The following is a 17659-nucleotide window of genomic DNA, read 5'->3' as shown; positions in this document are numbered from 1 at the left end:
TGAAATGTATTTAGCAACGCTAACTCTTTTAATTCGTTCCTCAATGTTGGGTATCGGGTACAGCTGACCCCTAGTGATGACATTTAACTTCCTGTAGTCAACACATGGACGAGGGACTTTATTAGGGGTTTCTGCAAGTATCAGCAGTGACGTGTAGTCACTCTCAGCGGGCTCAATAACTCCCAACTATAGCATGCGCTGTATCTCTGCCTCCATAATTTATCTCTGTCATGGAGACACCCTGTAAGGCTTTGGTCTTACGGGTGCGGTTGATGTCAGCTCTATTTCATGCGTTATTAGTTTGTTTCTACCTGGCCGATCGCTGTATCTGTCGAGATATTTTCCTAACATTCCTTTGAGCTCATCTAGCAGCTCAGGTCTAAGAGCGTGCTAGCTTACCGAATGTTTTACTACTACTTCTAGGCTGATTTCAGAGTTGGAAGTCGCCTTATACTCATTAAAATTGGTACTAACGTCATCCTGCTCTTTGATGGTACAGTTAACGACTCCGCTCCACTCTACGTACGGCTTCACCAAATTGCAGTGGTACATCCTCACCTCCTTCCTGTGACCGGGCGTTTTCAGAGCATAGTTAGTATCTGAAAGCTTGTGCAACATTTTAACGGGCCCGTCCCAGTGAATTTCAAGCTTGTTCTTTCTTGAAGGTTTGAGGATCATTACCTGGTCTCCAGTGTTATACGTATGAAGCCACGCATTCTTGTCGTAATAGAACTTGGCGTTCTTTTGAGCTACTCCCATGTTCTTTTCGACTAGTTCTTGGGTAGCACTTAGCCGTTCCAGCAGATTTAGCACATATTCTGCCACTGTTGGACTTTCTCCTCTTTCCTCCCGCATCTCTCTTAATATTCTCAGTGTAGAACAGAGTGTCCTCCCATACACAAGTTCTGCTGACGAGAACCCTATAGCCTCATGAGAACCGTTCACAATGCAAACAAAGTGGCCGGAAGACAATTCTCCCAGTCCTCCTCGTGTTCGTAACAGAGCACCCGCAGAACTCGCTTAAGCACTGAATGCCACCTCTCTACACTATTTGACTGCGGGTGATCGACGAAACTGTGCATCAACTTTACCTCGCACTTTTGTAAGAATGTGGAAGTCCGAGCGCTGGTGAATACTGATCCTTGATCCGCCTGAATTTCGGCTGGAAACCCAAGTCGTGCAAACACTGTCAAAAGCGCCTCTACTACTTCGGTGGAGCTAAGCTCTTTCAGAGGGATTGCTTCTGGAAACTTTGTAGCTGGACACAGCATGGTAAACAAGTACCTGTAACCGGACTTCGTCTTTGGTAGAGGCCCTACCATGTCTATCACAAGGCGTCTGAAAAGTTCCGTTATTAAAGGAACCACCTTTAGTGGAGCTTTCCATGTTTCTCCTGGTTTACCCTAGCGCTGGCAGGCGTCGCATGATATTACAAAGTTTTCTATGCCTTTGAAACAGCCAGGCCAGTAGTATTCCATAAGCAATCTTCCATTTGATTTGTTTATGCCAGACCACCCATTTCCATGACAGAGACTCAACAGGTTCTCCATGCATGTACTTAGTGGGTACGACCAACTGATCTAGAATCCTGCCCTTTCGGTCTCTGTAGTGCCGATACAACAATCCTCCTCTCTCTTGTACCATCACGTTGCGTCTAGCAATGCCTTCATTAGCTGTGTGATGCAATTTAGCTAAGCTGTCATCATTCTTTTGCTCGGCTGCCAGTGACTTCGTCTTGGCTTGTAGCGCGAAGTGAACGCGGACACAGAAAGGAGCAGACAGGACGAGCGCTCGTCCTGTCTGCTCCTTTCTGTGTCTGTGTTCACTTCGCGCTACAAGCCGAGACCATGTTACCGTACCAACTCGCCCAACTTTTCCTCACGGTGACCGTCCATCAAGACAATAAACGCCTCAATAAACCTTCGCATAGTGGGATGGCTAATGAGTTTTCTTCCCACTTCGCATCTCAATGCCTTCCGCCGAAAATTAACTGTTGAAGCAGCAGTGAAAGTATCCATTGTTTTTTGAACTACGTGTGTCGTTTACAACTTGAGATAATGGGAAGATAATGGCTAATTCATCCTTTCTTGATATATACTCAACTTCGTCATTTGTCTGACGGGCGTTCTTCAAAATCAAGAATTTGTAAAGGGATTCTAAATTGCGGTGAACGGAGGAATAACTTTCCTGCTACTTGCGAAGCGTGTAATCATCATGACTCCATGCTTTTCACTCGTACAAGGACGTGTATTGTTCTTCCTCATGGCTTCAGGGGGATTCCTTTGTTATTAAACAACACAACATCCATTACCACGTAATTTACGTGCGTTCAATGATAGATTGTTAGCAGGCACAGCTTCGCAAAACATCATTTATTTGGGTAGTCCAAGTGCCGCTTCTTCTGGGAGCAACATGTTTTTTTTTTCCTGAATGTATCCCTAAAGCAATTATTCCTGGCGTACACTACATACGTAGTAACCCATTTTTGTTCCTTTGTGTTTTTGCTGTCGTGGGCACCGCACGCGAAAGCTGTCACTTGAGCGCCTTTGTCTCAAACACGGGTGCTACATTCCACGCTGCTTCTTATTTCTTTATCACATAAGTGAGATAAGTGGCCGAAAAAGAATGGTCTATCTTGAGAAGCAGGAAATCCCTAACAATTTGTCTGCAGTCTAAGCGGGTGCGATAACGTGTCCTTTTTCACTCGTACAACAAATGTATTAGATAATGCCTTATTGTGGCGCTTTTGTAACTTTGCAAAATGTTTCTTACAGCGTTCTTTTTTTTTTAATATGCAGCACACAGTAACAATGTCACGGTGTTTATCGCTTTACTATGCATGGTAGTTTGTGGTGCATAGTATCCCTTTTTTTTTTCATTGTGCGCTGTATGTTGTATGATGCTTAGAACATCAATCGTGATGGCGTAGTGGTTGTGGCGTTGCGCTGATAGGCAGGAAGGCACGGGATCGAATTTCCCAGCCGCGGCGTATACATTTCGATGGGGGCGAAATGAAAGCAACGCCCATTGGACAAGTGAGTTTGTCAAAAAAACATTTTTCTGCCTTTTCGACCGGAAGACCGCTGGAATACGATGAAGGGTGTTCTGCTCAGCGGTGTAAACAGAAACAGCATCGGTGTCACTTTGGTTATATAATCGAATTTTATGTTCTCTTACGGCACGAATTCGAGGTGATATCATTTAAATGTCATTGATGTTCATGTGTCGATATGTCTTGTCACTACATTACATAAAGAAACCTTTCAAGAAAATTTGCTACTCAGTAAATAATAAGTAGGAATGATTGCAAAAGCGCCCAACGAATGAAGATTTCGATACAAAGGAATTGATGCTTTGACCGTCCTCTCAAACACAAGAAATCTTAAAACATATGTGCAGTACTTCTTTTTTCTTGAAAAAACGAAAATTATCTTTGTGAAAGGAGATAGCGCATTTCCTCCATTAAATTACGCGCCTTCCTAGAACATAATAATGCAGGAAGTACGCAAGTACCAGAAAAAGCGCGCTCTTTCTTCTTTTTTTCTGTAAAGCCTGCCATATTTAAAGCAATAGATCACCTCGTACTCTGTTCGTGTTGTAATTTTGCGGCTGTTGCCTGCAATTGTGCCAGAAATTTCTTGCGTACAAGAGGAGCCATTCTCATCTGCTAAGCCACCTTCGTGCGTGGAATCTTCAATCTGGGGGAAGGATAACGAATTACATATATGGTTAGCTCGTAAGGCTACCTGCTACTAGCCGCTTAGATGTGGTGCGGTGTATGTGCCTCCTTACATCTCTTTCCTTCTCACTTTATTTCATCCTCCTCCTCCTAGGTGCTTCCTAGATTGTTTTAAGTTTCCTTTTTTTCCGTACACAGTAGAATTGCGGAAACCTTGACGGTGAACTGTGCAACTTAACCGTTGAAGTATTCCCTAATGTACTACCTAGCCATGTTCATGCATAAGTGTTGCTGTTCTTGTAATCTCTAAATTACATGTATTTATCTATTGAATGATGCTGTATTGCTCATTTTTTCTTTCTGTACCTGCTACCTGCACCTGCAAAAAAACGTCAGTATTTGTAAATAACACAACACACCCGGACACGCACATCCCTGTTTCGAATACTGCAATCACTTTCACCCGAAGGCTGAAATCAAAGTGCATGAAATTCATCTTCATTGCAATCATCATTATAATCATCATTTTCTTCTTCTTCTCCGTATGCTGTATGATGAAGGCCTCTCTCAGGGATCTCCACATGACTCTGTCTTGCGCCCTGTCACACCAGCCTATGCTCCCAAATTTTCTTATTTCATTGCACCGCCTACTTCTCAGCCGTCCTTCACTGCGCTTCCCTTCTCTCGCCACCTATTCTGTAACTGCAGTCAACTATCGGTTATCGAACCAGCTCTACTTCATTTAATTCTCAACTAGAATATCGGCTACCTACGCTTGCTCCCTAGTCCACACCGCTGTGTTTGGGTGAGCAACAGCGTTTCCTATTCTAAAAATGTTGTGGCGTGGATCGATCTGCATCCATATCTCATTGGCGTCATGCTCTTGGGCGGGCAGCTCTTGCGTGCGATTGCGGACTTGTCAAAGCACAGCAGCAATTCATAACAATTTGAAGCCAACAGATAATGAAGCCAAGGAAAGAATAGGTGATATTATTTGTTGTTCTTATTGAGACGCAGAAACGATGAGGTAAAGAGAAATGTATTTGGACGAAGAAGTCACAGGCCTGCATGGCACACGCAGTCACAGCATAAGCTGGTGGAGCGGCTCCATATAGGAGCTCCATTTTCGGCAAAACGCGCTAGTGGGTCTTCTTAGCAAAGTCTTTTTTTCTGCGTCGTTTTAGAAGAACGAACTGAACTGCCCCTCCACCGTTGACGGTGAACTGCGGCTTGTGCTGCTTAGCCTGCAGCTGGCCAATAAAATTGCTAAAGCTAGATGAACGCATTTCGCTTTATCCAATTCACTCTAAATTTCTCTTAAAACAACGAATAGATTTCTGTATGCTTTCATTAGCTTCATTGTCTGTTGGCTTCATGTCTTTGTGACTAATGAAAATCGGACTTCTCGGTTTCCTTCCTCCTCCTTCTGTTTCTTCTGGTGTAATTTATTTCTGCTTTGTTCCGGTCGAAGGCGCCCACTTCATTTACGCCGCAGTGAAAGCCTTGTAGAGACCGTTGGTGGTGAGCCGGCCAACTTCGGACGCCGCAGTCGCCAGGCTATATAATGGCAACGACCAACATTAGATTCGTTAGCGAAATGGGATGGGAGCAATACTTTCGCTTTTTCTTAGGCCAGGGAGAAGATGGACAACGTGATTTCAGTTCTACCTCTTAGGATGAACTTTTTTTTGTTCTTTTACTAAAGCTTCAGGTCACGCCTTTTTTTTTCTTTTGGGAGCACCTAGCCAAAGGTATAAAACTACTCAGCAGTCAAAGACACTCGGACAGTGGCCACACCCGTCACTGGCTCGTATAGCGATTCGTGCACTAGTGCAGTACTTGAAGTGCACCGGCTTAAGAGACCGTTTATAGTGTCCTTCTGTATGGTGTCCCTCCCACACGTACTCAGTGCATACTCTCTCCCTTTCTTCCTTTTTCTATTCCCCTTTCCCCCACTTCAGTGTAGCGTAGCAAACCGGATGCTGTCCTGGTTGACCTCCCTGCCTTTCCTATCCTTGTTTTCTCTCTCTCTCTCTGTCTACTCAGCAAGAAACCGTAGATGCTTTCCCATAATTTGCAACTGCGCTTTCTTGCACTGCGAATTTACCCAACTTATGGAGGCACTGGTTGTCGTTCAAATGGCAACGAACTTCTGGTTGCACATGCTGGGCTTTGTCACTTGCGCTTGGTTTGATCACGAGAGCCACTTCTGCACATTGCGTGTCATAGTACAAGCAAACTGCTTCATGCGCTGTTTACAAAAATGGTGGTGCAACATTACTTGGATAAACAGCTTCGCATGAAAACTAGCCTTACAATAATTAAAAGGGCTGCTCATTGTGAGCCAGTAAAAAAAAATTAAACAGCATAAAATTTTGCTTGTGATTGCGTGCTCCATGTGAGCCTCAATAGAAGACATAAGTTTACTCCTAAGTGTACTTACAAAAAATTTCATTGCACCTATAGTATACGCTTAGCGGAAAGTGGAAGTGCGCTTAACTTAATATCGACGGCGATGAATGACCTCATGCATTACGCAAAAAGAGTTTGTAAAACCGTACCTGTAGGTCGTAGGAAATATTGGTTTACTGAATAAAAGCCGTTGATTTTGGCAACTGAAATTAAGCGTCCACCACTGATATATAGGCTTTCTAGTAATGTCGTTGAACATAACACACAGCAAGGTCATTGATTGAATTGAAACCTCGACCCGCCGTGGTTACTCAGTGGATATGGTGTTAGGCTGCTGAGCACGAGGTCGCGGGATCGAATCCCGGCCATGGAGGCCGCATTTCGATGGGGGCAAAATACGAAAGCACCCGTGTACTTAGATTAAAGTGCACATTAAAGAACCCCAGGTGGTCAAAATTTCCATGGTCCTCTACTACGGCGTGCCTCATAATCAGGAAGTAGTTTTGGCACGTAAAACCCCATAATTAAAATTGAATTGAAACCACAATTAATGCCACACAATTGCTCTTTTGACTCCGTGAAAGCCAAAACACCATCCACATCAAGGAAAATTCAAAACAACTTGACCATGTTTCTTTCCCGTGAAGGAGAATAATTCCCACAAAAATATTAACCATATAAGAACAGGAGAATGGTACAATAATATTTAAATAATTATATATTAACTAATCATTTCTGTTATTAGTTTGCTGAGATATCAACTACTGGTATTATCGCTCCAGCATGCGAAAAAGGCTACTATAGCTTTTGCGTTAAGTTTCCTGCGCTTAATGTCGCATTGGAGATATTGAAGTCACCGCATCGAATATGACACGTTAGGTATTGTGGGTTTAAGTGCGCTTTATCATGTTTACAGAGAGTGGGCCATGTCATTACCGCACATGACCACGCTAAAGCAATGATAATTAGAATACTTTACTGGTATCGCCCTGTGGTTACAATGCGTTGGTTCTTCGCGGCTGCAGATAACACGAAGGCACGCGCAGAGAACTAGGCCAGCTGGGAAAGGAGCGGCTGCAACCCGGGTGCCATCTTCTTCATCTCCTCGGAGTCCGCGCCCTGCCTCAGAACTCTTGAATAAACGGAGATCGTTAAGCTGGCCTCGCCGTCTCCACAGCCTTTTCTCATTGCGCTGACTTCTAGTATACCTAAATGTAATCGAATCAGCTGTGGGCATTATTACGAAATGCTCAAGCTTTTTTTAACAAAAGAATGAATATTAACCCGAATGAAGCAACATTCTGTTTAAGAACGTATTTTACCACAGTTACAGCAGTCCAGAAAGTTGGTCAAATTAAAGTAACTATACAAAAGTGAATATTATTATTCTTTCACATGTGAACGTACTGTTTTCTAAATATGAAATTATGGTTTGCTTACTGCTTTGGTCTCGAAATAATTTTTTTTTTGTACGCTATTCGGCGCCTACCGTCTTCTGGTGATACACATACTAAAAGGCGCATTTTGTGTATGAACAAAATGTGGTGACGTAGGCGTTATGAGATTCGAGGGGAAATTTAGTGTTCTAGTAGGCGACGTAACAGAGGTAAGACTACTCATTGTTGATATAAATTTATGATACGAGTACCATTAAGCGAAAGCACGCTCGAAAACAACCTACACAGCTCTGTGAAAAATTGCACCTTCGCCTGCAGTAGGAAGCTATTTATACTTTGATATAGCTCTGGAACGAAGCGCGCTAAAACGATGTGATTGAAGTGGCCTGTGTCATTATCCTCAAATTTGTTATTACTCTCGATAAATTGAATCAGTATTATTTAATTCGTGCAAGTTCTTATTCCGCAATTATGAAGTTGAGACTGCTTTCCTTAGTTTGTCACATTTTACTTTCTTGTTCATGGACTAAACTTTTATCCAGTTGCAATGAATTATTAGCGGATGCGACTGCAATATTAGGATCCTCACGTTCAAATAAGTGACGGTTTGTCTCGACTCTTAAGAAGAGTGCGTGGACTCATTTTAAGCAACCAATATGTAGGACCTAAACAGTGTTAATAATAAGAATAACAAAATTATGCAGATCCCACGTAATGCTGGAATCGAAGGTATGCAAAGCATTTTGCAGGTAGCTGGCTATGCGTTTCGACCGGCTAGCTAGCTAGCCGGTCGAAGCTAGCTAGCCGGCTATGCGTTTCGAGCGGCTAGGTAGCTAGCTGGCGGTGCGTTTCGACCGGCTCTTTCACTCTCTCGATGAATTCGAGAAGACTCTCGCTGTGGAGCACCGACATGCTGAGGCTCAGAAAGAGCTTGGACTTGGCCAGCTGCTCCATCGCTGCAGTTCTTCCTTTGCTCCCAGTAGTACGCCATTTTCGAGGCTACTCAAGTAAACCCCCGAGGAACGTAGAAACTGAGTTGACGCACATCTTGACGAAGCTCTTCCAAGAGCTTCCTTGTGAGTGTCAAGAGCCGGGTGGCGCTCACGGGTTCGTTGGTTCAGTGCTGGAGATCGGCGCAGTGTTGTCGTACTTGGACTCCACGTGAAGCACAAAAGATGCTTGATTAAGCGGCCCGAAAACGACCATGAGGGCCGTGAACGTCCGGTGGGAGCGTGCAGAAGAACAGGGAGGCAGCGTGTTGCTGCGCGGCTTTTGGAAGTCGACACTGTCGAGAAAGTTGCTTTCTTTGTAATAGCTTTTAGTGCACAGGCAACCAGCATCCGGTGTTCCGCAACCGATATGCCCGGTTCCTCTTGCGCGTGCCATCTGGCTCGAACGTTGGTCGGACGCTAGAATCAGAGGCGAGAGTCGGATAGCGAAGCTCGAGTGACAATGATGCAGCGACCAGGGCGGCATCCGCGACGTCGGAGACTATACAGAGGCATGCAGACGCATGGACTCAGAGTGACTACAATAATAATAATAATAATAATAATAATAATAATAATAATAATAATAATAATAATAATAATAATAATAATAATAATAATAATAATAATAATAATAATAATAATAATAATAATAATAATAATAATAATAATAATAAAATTAATAATAATAGTTATTATTATCAATGTTATTATTATTGTTGTTATGCATAATCCCGCATAGTACATATCTGCCGAAACGTCATAGGTGCTGTTCAATCAATCAGCGCATAACGGCAATAGTTGTCGACCATTCCTCTGTCAACAGCCGCGGAAATTTTTGAGATTATATTGTGCTTTGGTGAAGCACATTCAGGACGATTGAAAAAATACCTTTGGGCGCAAATTTCGTGTGAGCATGGCGTTGCGAAAAGCCGTCTGAATCGACCCGCGAGAGAGCAAACACTTCATACCCTTGCTGCACTCGCCGGCGAAGTGAATTGAGCGGAAGCTGAAGACAGTGAGGCGGACACTAATGGTGTCACGCAGGGGTCTTCGGCGCATTTTTATTTAAAAGCTTTACTTTATTAGTGGTTTTCTCCGATAATCTTTCTTGCAGTGTCATTAGTTCGCGGTATGCACTTCCTGGGCTTTCATCCCTGCTACCTCTAACCAGCTTGCAGCATTAAGTAAATTACGGGGCGTTTTTCTTTTTTCGCCATTTCGTTGATGCGGTTACAAAAAATGTTTCCTGCGCCAGTGCTCTCAGGACCTGTCTAGTGTGGTCAGAAACATCATCTTCAGTATCACCGCTCCCCACCATCCTCCTGCCCCTTTAGCCTCCTCTTTAGGGCGAAACATTCTTTGCGAACCTCAGGCGCTTTGAGTGTCCTATTTATCTGGCCTCTTATGTCTTGATGTCGTTGTGGTCGTTTCTGCAAATATGTACATCTCAGAATAGGCATGGAGTGGAAGAATGACATGCATGCATACAAAACATGACTGACACGTCATGATATCACTAAGGTGACATATTTTTCATGGTATGCATGTCATGACACAAATGGTATGAATTACATGAAGCCGTCATTATCTTTCCTTTAACTCAATATATATCGGGACATTAATGACATGCGTGGATGACCTGACACGGATGACACAAATTTCGCGAAATATCACGTGCGTCATTATCTTGAATAACAAAACACACATGCGCACGTCATGCATGTCTGATATCAAACGACATCACATGTTTGTCATGTCATGTACCTCATGACATAAATGACATGAATGGCATGATGTCATTGCGGTCGTTTCTTTAGCGAATATGTATCTGAATATCAGTAGCATGACATGCCTGCACGACGTGACATGAATGACACGACATAAATGTCATCACATGAATGACATGCGTTTCATGGCATGAATGTCCTAAAAGAGATAGCAGTAATGGATAGAATGACATGGCATGCATTTCTTTAGCTAGATATATTCTTAATCTGCGTGTCGTGGTGTGCATGCGCGACCATAATGACATGTCATTTCATGCATCTCATAAACTAATTGACATAGAATACCATGAATACATATCATGTCATTTCTCTATGTCAAACCACGACATGATTTCCATGAATGTGATGACATGCATGACAAGAATGACATAAATTCATGACATGCATGCATGAGATGACATTATTACCCTGGCAAGAACTCAGTGTGACCCAGCGGACGAAGTGTCTACCAACTTATCCCAATGCCGATGTGCTCGTGTTCGTGATGGTCGTTGAATCGACACTCCAGCTTCGTGATCCTACTCTGGCCTGTGATTCTCGCCTCCTATACCTGCGCTCGAGCCAGGTGGCAAGCGTGAGAATGTGCCGGCATCCTATCTGCGTTACCTTTATCTATTACTCAAATTTTACGAATGCTCTTGGAAGTGACAGGCCGACAAATGTTTTCAACATACAAATCCAAGCAAAGCCACTTCGGGCCATGAGAGTTATAGAAAGAGAGGAAAGGCCGGGAGGTTAACCGGATGAGTGTTTGGGTGGCAGGGGCGAGGACACGACCGGCCCTTCGTTTGTGACTATGCTTGTTACAGTGTGGCTAGAAAAGCACTCTTGACCATGCTCGAAAAACTGGACGACCACCCTCTTGACCGAGAACAGAGTCCTAGGACGCTGGTCTGGACCTGGCTGAGCACTTAAAGCTTTAGGCGTGTTCCTCCGATACTTAAAGACTTGTGGATTGTGCGACCAACGTTTTTTCTTTCGATATTTTTAACCCTTCACTGCTTTGTCACATTTTATTACACTTATACCGTTCCTCAGCACAAAGTAGCCAGCCGCGACTTACACGAGCCAGCATCCCTGTCTTTCCCTCCCTTTTCTTCCTGCTTGCTGTTTGCTGCTCTGCACCGTATCGGGAGAAGGGGTGGGGGGACGAATGGGAGTTATAAGCACGATAGAAGAAGTGACATATAAAAAATAAAAAAAAAATTCGGAAAGCATCGGGAATGATTATCAATGTAAGCGTAACACTTCTACAAAGCTATTCGCTTTATTAAAGGAATGATGCACTTGCATGCGTATATTTGTTTCAGTGAATGTACTTAAGTGGCGTTTGTTGTTTCATTGTATAGTTCCGCAGAGAACATTAATCAACACATCTCTTGAAGTAGTACAGGTTGCAACACATATGAGTCGGTTTCATTTCATTTATTGTACCACAAAGGCACCAGTTGGGGTATTACATGAGGGATGGGTTTATTTACAGTGAAAGTGTGATTACACTGTCGCCTTGAATTGATGTAGAGCTGAGTGGTGCACGGCAATTGCCGTTAGATGGTTCCAGATCCATGCGGTCGTCACAAAAAAGGAGTGAAAATGAGTGGTAGTTAGCACTTGAGGCCAAATATGTGTATAATAAGTGGCGCATCAGCCTAACAATTATTGCAGTAGGCAAGAACGTGTGCGCAAGCTCTAGACTTGGCATACTCATCACCGTAACAATCTGTTCGTCCCTCCTCAACATTCTTACTTCCGCTTAATAAGCACGTCATTTCACAATCTTGGCTGGAAAACTTTATTTGTTTAGTATATTTTTCTCTTTCATTATGCCCCTTCTAAAAGCGAGTGATTGTTTTTGTTCAGATGACACTGTAAGTACTTTTTTTTCTCTCTTTTGCAACACGCGCGACTTCTCTCAAAACTTTCCACTCAGTGCCATGAAAGAGCCTAATGTGGTGCTTCCTAGCCAGCTCTGCTTTCGAGAACGAAATAAGGTCTGCTTGAGATGGATGGCCCGAAATCCCCACAAAAGACAGCGAACAAGACGTCACAGTACATTACGGGTACGGTGGGCGGGCTGCGGCTGTCGTATAATTCTTTCATTAACTTTGCGTAGATTCGTGAAAGCGCGCGGGTACATCAATGTCCCCTCACAACCTTACAGTCTTCTTTCTTTCTCCCAATCTTGTGTTCTCTCTCAGTGAATCTACTCGAATAATAAAATAGGAAGCTTCCTTTCACGCCTATCCTTGCCGCGTCTTAACGGACTAGACAGATACGATGGAACTCTCATACGGCGATCTAATGGTTGCGCGGGCTTGTTTAATGACTCTAGTTCTGGGTGTGTTCTGGAGAACTTGACAGTTCCATTACTCATGTGTTGGCTGCCAAGAAAATTATTCCTGGGCCTTGTCCTTGGAAGCAGTGACACTTACATTTGTGACACTTACATTCTCTGCAGTACTACAATATTGCCAGATGCGCTCCTAAGTCTCTATCGAAGTCTTTCGTTGCCGCACTTACACTGTCGGATTTTATTTCTTGTCAACTTTCTAATTCAGGTTTTCCTCATCACGAACCCTCATCGTTCAATCCTTCACGAGTGTTTCTTCCTCACAATTTTCGCTAGAGTAAAGGCTGGCGTTTAGTACTTCAGCATTTCGACTATATCAAGTACTGCAGTGCTACCATCATGGTAACCTACTGACTTGTACAAAAGCTGCCTTTAGAGGGGAAAAAAATCTACATTTTAATATACGTTGGACAATCGCGACAATTCCCATTCCCATACAGCGTGTGCGCAGTGGTCAGTATGTGCAAGGATTCTACATGCAGGCGTGATGCTAGCTTCTTTTTTTTTTGGCCAGAACACGTGCACTTCCTCAGCCAATGTTGCGGCCTGTAGATTCCACATGTTCTGCAAGTGCACTAGAGGCCACGTGCCGTTTCATGACGTTATAGTCATACCTTTTCATACATTTCTTGAAGTCACCTGTCTTGCCAATATACTTGTAACATAGTTATCTCACGTTATGACATAGGCTACATCGGAGAAATTTTTCTGTGGAACCTTAAGATCAAGAATGGGGCTGACGGATGTAGTAGGACACTGTGTTATCCCTGTTTATGACCTTTGTACCACTCTGTGGCAATTTTATAGGACGCTATCCTGAGGTACGCTGAGGTGGTAGAGGAGGCCTACCGCGAGTAAGATAACCTCCCTCGCCTTCTTCCCGCAGCCCCTTTTCCTTTAGGATGGGATAAATAAGGTTGTCTCTCTCTCTCTCTCTCTCATAAGAAACCAACAAGCACTGACACCAAAGACAACATAGGGGAAATTATTTGTGCTTAATAAATGAAATAAAGAAACAATAACTCTTAATTTATCGTTTCTATATATCGTTTCTTTATTTCCTTTATTAAGCACAAGTAATATCTCCTATGTTGTCCTTGGAGTCAGTGTTTGTTTGCTTCTTATGATGTGACTACTAAAATTGGGCCCCATGGTCAACCCCCTTTCTCTTTGTCTGTGGCAATATTTAATTTACGGTTACTAAAACGTTTCTTAGTTTGGGAGTAGGCACATGCGCAGTTTTGACGTCATGCCTGCGCATTATGCGAGCCATGGTCTTGCTGGTGCCAAGGGCATATGGAATGGCAGCTCACCTCTTCTGAGATGATGTAGACCGCTCTCTTGCTGGGAGCGACACTTTTTTCTGTACCAAGGACAAAAAGGACGGAAGCGTAGCCACAGGTTCTTAAATAGTCACAGATGCTTTCGATATCACGCGTGCAGTCCTCCTATCTTGTGCAAACGGTTTTTACTCGCAGGAACATCGTAGCAGGAACAAACCTTTTGTGTGGATGTGCATGTACCGAGTTAAAATGCAGATACCGCCCTGTATGTGTGGGCTTCCTGTAGGCGTTGAAACAAAGGCCAGAGTCACCGCGCTTGACAATAACATCAAGAAATGATAGACAACAATTTTCGTGTTGCTCGACTGTAAACTCCATTATGCTTGCCTTTTCTACGTATCTGTCTTTTCCGCCTTTACAGTGTAAACCGAAATGTTAATACGATGCTTTACCTGCAACACGCATGCGAATAAATGTTTAATAAATCTTTATCCTCAGATGCCGTGCAATATGGGAGCACAGCAAAAACTGATGTGGTCGACGCACGGTTGTGTAAATGACAACATTTGAAGTGCTGCACGATAACCGCTTTTGAACGCACTTTATTCATGTATGATGATGCTTGGCATGTTTGTGTTGAGATGCGTCAACAAATCCATGCTAAGTGCCGCGTTAAGAAGGATGAGTAACGACCTATGAAGACTGCAATACACTCTAGAAAACGTTAACAAACTCTGTGACGTATCTTTACCGCGAACTGTAACGATCTGTTTTTCTTGTTCTTTGGTTAAAATTTAAATTAATTATGGTGTTTAACGTGCAAATACTACTTTCTGATTATGAGGCAATTCGCAGTGGAGGACTCCGGAAATTTCGACCACCTGGGGGTTCTTTAACGTGCACCTAAACCTATGTACACTGGTGTTTTCGCATATCGCCCCCATCGAAATGCGGCCGCCGCGGACGGGATTCGATCCCGCGATATCGTGCTCAGCAGCCCAACACCATAGCCTCTGAGCAACCACAGCGGGTCTTTTTCTTTCTTGAAAACTCTGCGCTTGCAGCTGTCGTGTCAATAAGGCTGTGTTGCCAGACTTTGTGTTTTTATGATTTAGAATTGACTTTAAGCTATAGTGTGACATTAGTGTACTTATCCGACTGGAAATTGTGTTATGATTTCTGTATTTTTATTACGATTTATAATTTATTTCAATCCCTGTGTGAAAAGGAAAAGCCGCCGGTACCAATTAAAGGCGACACCACCTCCTAAATGCCATATAACAAAAGAACTACTACGTTGCACTCATAAAGTGCTTGCTCAGTGTCACTCAGTGTTACAGGCTCAGTGTCACCGAAAATATTGAACGTGTCTGACAGCATGACAATTTCTCTGCTAAAAAGCCACCATCTTGCACTTATTACACCGATGCTGTATATGGCCAGCCGATTCGTCCGTCCGTCCGTCCGTCCGTCCGTCCGTCCGGAGAACAGATTTGCGCGATTAGCCAGCACCGCCTAGATAACACAAGCCCTGTTTACTCCGATGCATGGCGTCACGGTACCTTACCCAAAATTTCCAATAACAATACTGGCGTGATAAAAGCGGCTACATAATAATCACTGTTGCATACTTGGGAACATCCCCATTTGATTATATGGAAGTCGGGTCAGGTAACATGACGATGGATCGGAGTGAGAAGGCCTTGTGCTATCTAGGTGGTGTTGGATTAGCTGCGCCACTAGTGACGTCGTTGCTCTACGTGACAGCCGAGCGTGCGCACAGTAATTCCTCCCCGACTCTGAAATAGGTAGGCTACGCGTCATACGCACTCCTGAGGAGCAGACAGCTTTCGATTAACAACGCCGCGCGCAGAACCAGGAACGAGCTTGTTTACGCCGTGCTGATAGTGCAGCCCGGGAGCAAGAACAGGCCCGTTTAGCCGAGCGCAAGTAACAAGTATACGAACCGCAGGTCCGGCAGCCTACGAAGCCGTCGTTTAATGAACCGTCGGAATTAACCCAGTGATAAACACTGGGACCGCACGTTTCAGCTACACTGGTTGACCCTTTGTACGGAGTGCTTGGGGGGCGATTTTTTTATTTGGTGCACGCTTGTTAAGGTGCCCTGCCATGGCTCTGCCTGTAGAGAGGGAACACTAAAACCAACCGTGCACTTTGACGTGCGATCACGTGCTGGGCCACCTGGTTTGGCTTCAATCGCTTTGCAGTGTGCCATCTATTTGTTTCCTTCCTCCATGGCTGGCTCCGATGCGCCGCTCATCTTGCCAAAAAAAGTCAAAGTTGTTTAGACAGAGTTAATTAGGGAAGTCGAGTCCACGACCTTCGATGGGCGTCGTACCCTCGAGCACACGCAGAAGTCGAGCCCACGCCACTTTAGTGCTAAGGCGAAGTTAATTAAGGCACAGCTTGTTTTTAGTGCTGTGAGGCAGTTCCCGCCACCCATTGGAATCTCGTCTGGATTTATTTTATTTGAAACACTGACACATTATCAAAACATTTTCACTTTCGTTTGAAATAATTGGCGGGAGCGGCAACACTACTCGGGCTATGCACGAGTGGCCGCGTTTAGTTTTTTTCGGCTGCCGGTCCCCAGTGAACAATCACCATGAAATGTTTAGGAACAATATTAAACTTAATCGCGATTGTAAAGACCTTTTTTATGTCATCAAACGACTAATACAACGAGCTGCTGCTTTGCCAATTGCTTAGATATTAACGTGCTTTTACGCTTTCTGGGCACACTAACATCTACTCGGCGAACCCACGGTGGTGTCCGCATATTTTTCGCTCCACTTAACGCAAGCCAGCGAACAATCTGCGCCGTACCACCACTGCTTTTCTTTTCATGTGTTTTTTGACGCGCGAATTTCGCCGCGAACGTTCACTGCATGTAGTACCTCAAGCTTGACTTGTAAGTATTATGGCACTCTTCGTCTTTCACAGCGATGTGACGAATATTGGTGTCAGCAAGACGATTTTTACACAGGAAGGTCTTTCCTTGCTGGCGGAACTCGCCAAGGCGCATTTAGATCAAATTTATATACTCCTATTCTGACGTCCACCGCTAACGTCTTGTAAATGAAGACACGTTGCTCATAGTTTCATTCCTGCAGATCGTCATTTACTTTCCCTTACATTCTGTTTCCCCATTCCATGAAGACGTATATGTGCATTGCATTATATGTGCAGGGTTTATTGCAGCTTTACAGGATTTTTTGTTTTATTACACTAAACAGATGGGCTCGGTAAGCCGCAATACATAGTCGTAAGGATATAGACCCTACAAGCCAAACCAACGGTCGAATGCTTCGCATAAGAAATTGAAAAAAGAACGTAGCTGCCAGAAAAGAAAGGCCCTCTTTAAGTCACTATTTTATAAAATTTCGAGATATTTTCCCATAATGTAAGCTTGTTTTCATACCTTAATTATTCATTTTTATTTACTCATTTAAATCATAATTTGTGTGGCCAATACCTCTGGGACATTCACAGATAAGCTTTGTGTCTTCCTTAATTCCAACTACTGTGCGACATCTCATTTAATGGTACTTGTTTGTGCTGGCCCTTTTGTTCCTATAGTTGTGTCCGTGTTTTCACGCATTTAAGTCACATAATTGGGGTACCATCCCACTTCACGGCCTGTAGGTCCATGAGATAGAATAAAATAGTCATTTTTCCACCGGGAACATTAAGCACAATGGGCCCATTATCGAGAATAGAGAGACATGCAGATTCAAG

The 17659-nt window shown here is 43.7% G+C and overlaps 1 protein-coding gene across 3 annotated transcripts in view; it reads left to right on the top strand.

Annotated features, from left to right (window-relative positions):
* Positions 1–17659, top strand: part of LOC135914649 (uncharacterized) — a 461017-nt gene that overhangs the window by 367776 nt on the left and 75582 nt on the right. Inside the window, exon 6 of one of the 3 annotated variants that reach the window (XM_070537512.1) lies at positions 7117–7209. The exons of the other annotated variants lie outside the window; for them this stretch is intronic. The gene's annotated coding sequence lies outside the window, so the exon portion shown is untranslated. Of the gene's footprint in view, positions 1–7116; positions 7210–17659 lie in introns of those variants that run through there. 3 annotated transcript variants of the gene reach the window in all.

This window comes from Dermacentor albipictus, chromosome 4 (genome assembly GCF_038994185.2).
Source record: "Dermacentor albipictus isolate Rhodes 1998 colony chromosome 4, USDA_Dalb.pri_finalv2, whole genome shotgun sequence".
Classification (NCBI taxonomy): domain Eukaryota; kingdom Metazoa; phylum Arthropoda; class Arachnida; order Ixodida; family Ixodidae; genus Dermacentor; species Dermacentor albipictus.
This window is presented reverse-complemented; position numbering and strand designations above follow the sequence as displayed.